The following is a 5,500-nucleotide window of genomic DNA, read 5'->3' as shown; positions in this document are numbered from 1 at the left end:
AATTTTTCACTGCTAAACATCATTTTATACTCCAATAATCATAATTATATTTCATATAATTATTCTTGGTCAAATGTGATCAAATCTTGGCTAAAAATCTCCATTTTATCATCAAATGATAAAATGATCGTTTTATCCCTAATCGGTCAATTTTCCTGATGGACTTCAAACTGGACCTTGAACTCCAAATCACTATTCTAAGCCATTCTGTGGGTTTTAGAATTTTCAAATTCCTATTAGAATTTCTATTTGAACTAGTTCAAGGCTCGATTTAACTTAGTTGTACACTCGGTACAATATTGTCTCTTAATCGAGCTTGACAGGGTCTACATTCTCCCCCACTAATAAAGTCCCCGAATTTAAATTCAATGTAGAGTGGCTTACCTTTACATATCGAATAGGTGTGGATGCTTTGTCCGCATCTCATCCTCAGCTTCCCACGTTACCTCCTCGCTAGTGTGATTCCGCCACAACACTTTCACTGAGGCTACATCCTTTGAACGGAGCTTTTTAACTTGCCTATCAAGGATAGCTATCGGTTCTTCCTCATAGGTTAGATCATCTTGCAACTGAATGGTTTCATACCGTATTACATGTGATGGATCCGGGTTGTACTTCCTAAGCATGGACACACGAAACACGGGATGAATATTCGAAAGGTCTGGCGGTAATGCCAAACGATAAGCCATCGCTCCAACCCTTTCTAAGATCTCGAATGGCCCTATATACCAAGGACTTAACTTCCCTTTCTTGCCAAACCTCATTACCCCTTTAGTTGGCGAAACTTTCAAAAATACATGATCTCCTACTTGGAACTCCGAGTCTCTCCGTTGGTTATCAACATATGATTCCTGTCTACTTTGTGCTGTTAACATCCTCTGACGGATCATGCGTATTTTCTCGGTTGCATCTTGCACCAATTCAGGCCCAAAAAGTTTCCTTTCTCCCACCTCTAGCAATCCAATGGGTGACCTACATCTCCGTCCATATAATGCCTCAAATGGTGCCATTTGGATGCTAGTTTGGAAACTATTGCTGTAGGCAAACTCCACTAAGGGTAGATATTGATCCCACTTGACACCAAGGTCATCACACAAGCTCTCAACATATCCTCCAATGTTTGTATGGTCCGTTCAAACTGTCCATCAGTCTGAGGGTGAAAAGTTGTGCTGAAATCCAACTTAGTGCCCAATGCTTCCTGTAACTTTCTCCAAAACCTACTAGTAAACTGAGCTCCTCTATTAGATACTATAGAAATGGGAATACCATGCAGTCGTACTATCTCATCCACATAAACTCGAGCGTATTGGGCAACCCCGTAAGTAGTCTTAACCGGAAGAAAATGAGCTGACTTTGTTAACCAGTATGCTGCTATCCAAATTGAATTATATCCCCCACTGGTTCAAGGCAAACCCGTTACAAAGTCCATAGCAATATGTTCCCACTTCCACTCAGGTACTGGTAATGGCTGTAGTAGCCCTGCAGGCTTTTGATGCTCAGCCTTAACCTGTTGACAAACTAGACACTTGGAGACAAACTCAGCTACATCTCTCTTAAGTCTTTCCCACCAATACACCTCTTTCGAATCTTGATACGTCTTTGTAGCCCCTGGATGTACCACATAAGCTGCCATGTGAGCTTCCTCCAATATTTCTCTCCTCAACCCGTCACCATCAGGCACATAAAGTCTGGTTCGATACCTCAACACTCCATCTGTGCCTTTGGTAAACATTTTTCCTTTCCTTCCCTGAGGATCCTCTAAGGCCTTAGCCACAAACTCATCTTTACGTTGTGCTTCTTTGATTCGGTCCATTCAGATAGGCCTTACTCTAAAATGTGCTAGTAATGCATTTGTCTCCGCCACTACATTGGCCTTACTGGGATGGTAAAGAATAGTACAATCATAATCCTTTAGCAACTCTATCCATCTACGTTGCCGCAAGTTAAGATCCCTCTGCTGAAATATATACTTCAGACTTTTGTGGTCCGTGTATATCTCGCAAGTCTCACCATACAAGTAATGCCTCCAAATCTTTAAGGCAAACACGATCGCTGCCATTTCCAAATCGTGTATGGGGTAATTCTGCTCATACCTTTTAAGTTGCCTAGATGCATACATAATCACCTTCCCATGTTGCATTAGTAAACATCTTAAACCAACCCCCGATGCCTCACAAAACACCGTACTAACCCTGTGCCTTGTGGTAGGCTTAACATTGGAGCTGTGGTGAGACATGCTTAAGCTTTCTCAAAGCTATTCTCACAAGCATCATACCACTCAAATATTGTATCCTTACGTGTCAGCTTAGTCAGAGGGGCGACTATTTTGGGGAAGTCCTTCACAAAGCGACGATAATAGCCAGCCAAACCCACAAAGCTTCTAATCTCCGTAACTGATGTTTGGCCTTGGCCATTTTTCCACTGCTTCAATTTTCTTTGTATCAACTCGTATCCCCTCCTTAGATACCACATGCCCCAAGAATGCAACACTTTCGAGCCAAAACTCACACTTGGAGAACTTAGCATACAATCGATGTTCTCTCAAAATTTGGAGCACTATCTTAAGATGCTGCTCATGCTCTTTTCGGCTCTTCGAATATATCAAGATGTCATCAATAAACACCACCACGAACTTATCCAAATAAGGCTTGACCACTAGGTTCATCAAATCCATAAAGGTTGTAGGAGCATTCGTGAGCCTAAATGACATCACCAAGAACTCATAGTGCCCATATCTTGTTCAAAATGCGGTCTTGGGTATATCTTCATTTCGGATTCTCAATTGATGGTACCCAGATTGCAGATCTATCTTAGAGAAACATTGTGCTCCTTGTAGTTGATCAAATAAATCATCTATCCTTGGGATAGGATACTTATTCTTCACCGTCACTTTATTAAGCTGTCGATAATCAATGTGCAGCCTAAGTGACCCATCTTTCTTCTTCACAAATAACACCGGTGCTCCCTATGGGGATACACTAGGGCGGATGAAGCCTTTATCCAACAAATCCTCTAATTGATCCTTAAGCTCTGTCGATGTCATTCTATATGGGGGTATGGATATAGGTCTAGTGTCGGGAATTAAATCTATGCAAAATTCAATCTCCCGCTCAAGAGGTAAACCTGGTAGCTCCTCGGGAAATACATCCACGAATTCCTTCACCACCGACACTTGACTTGCATTTCCTACCTTCGCCTTAGTATCTCTTACCACGGCCAAGTAACCTATACAACCCTGTCGCAATAATCTTCTGGCAGAAATGACCGATATCAAATTGGTTGGAGCATTACTCCTATCCCCCTGAATACTAAATGATGGTTCACCTGGGAAATCAAATCTAACCAATTTATGATAATAGTCCACACTAGCATGACAGGGTGATAACCAATCCATCCCCAAGATCACATCAAAGTCTAAGGTGTCTAACACCACCAAATTCACCAAAGTGTCCTTGTCCTTGACTCGTACTACACAGGACTCATATTCCTATTCTGCCACAAATATCTCCTTTAAAGGAGTAGACACCACTAATTGTTCCTCTCTCCTAACACGATCTCTACCCAACCGAGATGCAAAACATGGAGAGATAAAAGAATGGGTAGCACTAGGATCAAATAAGACTCGAGCATTCATATCACAAATTGAAAGAATACCTGACACCACGGCATTGGATGTTTGGGTCTCTTGCTGTGTTAAAGCAAACACCCTCACCTGGCTTCTACCAATAGAACTCTGATGTCCGGACCTAGATGGCCTACCCTAAGAGGAAGTACCAGCACCTCTACCTCTCGATCCACTAGTCCCTCGACCAGATGAGGTAGCAACTGAAGGAGCAGACGAAGCTGGTTGGGTGGAACCACATGCAGAATCTTGTGATTGATGAGCCATTGGACAATTCCTCCTAATGTGCCCGGGTTGGCCACACCCATAACAAACTGCCGTAGTACGTAAGCATCGTCCACTATGCCTCCTCTCACAGATATTACAAGGGAGGATAACTTGACTACTCTGTCTCGAATCTTGTTGCCTCATAGCATTGAAAGTTCTCTGTCCCGTCCCAACACTAGCACTAGGCAGGTCACTCCTCTGCTGGGATAATCGTGAATCCCTCTGTGGACCCTGACGGCTAGAAGACAAACCACCACTACTGAAATCTCTACGGCCCTGATAACCCTTTGTCCTGGCCCTCTTTGCTCTATCCATCGCAACCCTACTCTCACTGGTCCTTATCTCAATGCGCTGAGCACAATCTACTGCTGCGGAATAGGTAGTGAAATCTTGAGATGCCACAGTTCTAAACAGTGGCTCTACTAACCCATCCACAAACCTCTGAATCTTCATCTCCTCAGTAGAAACAAGGTAGGGAGCATACCGAGACAACTGTGTGAACTTTATGTCATACTCTTACACCGTCATACTCGAAGTCTGTACCAAAGTCTCAAACTCCCTAGCTCTAGCATTACGTACACTGAGTGGTAGGAATCGATCCAAGAAGGCTGCACTAAACTCACTCTAAGCCAATGGCGCTACATCCGTCGGTCTGCCTCTACACAAAAAGCTATATCACTCCTACGCCACATCCTCTAATCGGAAAGCGGCTAACTCAACTGACCAAACATTGGAGCATCCCAAAGCTTTACATATCTTCTCCATCTTATCCAAGAAAACCTGGGGTTTCTCTAATGCATCAGACCCTGAAAATGATGGAGGCTTAAGCTTTAGGAAATCGGGAAGAGAAATCTCTAAGTGACCCCTCTCAACCTCACGATATTGGCGATCGGCTTTTCCTTGGGAGCTAGGAGATTCTTGTACTGTAGGTCTCCCCTCGACTACCCTCTGTATATCCTCCATATGGGTCACCATTTGAATATGATAGACAAATGCAAACTACACACAGGGAAGCATCTTGATTGAGGCCGTGGTGTGAGTCACTCAAGGCCGCGACGCTGAAAGAACCGCCATCGCAACATTGAAAGCTTGTGGCCATAGTGTTAGGTTGGATGGGTGCATCATACTAAAGCTCAAGAGCACGACGTCGCAGTGCTAAAAAAGGAAAATCGCGGCACTACCACAACTTGTCACGGTGCTGCGCTAAGAACTCATGGCAGTGGCTACCCTAGTTTCCAAAATTAAACTTTGATAGAAAATTGGAAAGTAAGGCACCTTGCACATATTTAAAAGCCTTTTTTAGAGCATTTAGAAGGAGAGATATTAGCAATTTTTCTAGAGAATTGGAGCTAAGGATCAAGCAAGAATTCAAGAGCAATTGAGAGAGATTGGCAATCAACCAAACTTTGATATTAGTTTATTTTTCTCTTTTTGTGCTATTCTTATTTTCTTGTTTTGAATTCATGGCTAAATTTCTTTGGATAGTATTTTATTTAGATATTATGAATAGTTTGCTTATTGTAGACACCTAAAAAATAAATAAAAAATTTAAATGATAATAAAATAAAATAAAATATAAAAAATAAATAAAAAAATAATTAAAAAAAAAAG

This window comes from Theobroma cacao, chromosome 2 (assembly GCF_000208745.1).
Source record: "Theobroma cacao cultivar B97-61/B2 chromosome 2, Criollo_cocoa_genome_V2, whole genome shotgun sequence".
In the NCBI taxonomy this organism is placed as follows: Eukaryota; Viridiplantae; Streptophyta; class Magnoliopsida; order Malvales; family Malvaceae; genus Theobroma; species Theobroma cacao.
This window is presented reverse-complemented; position numbering follows the sequence as displayed.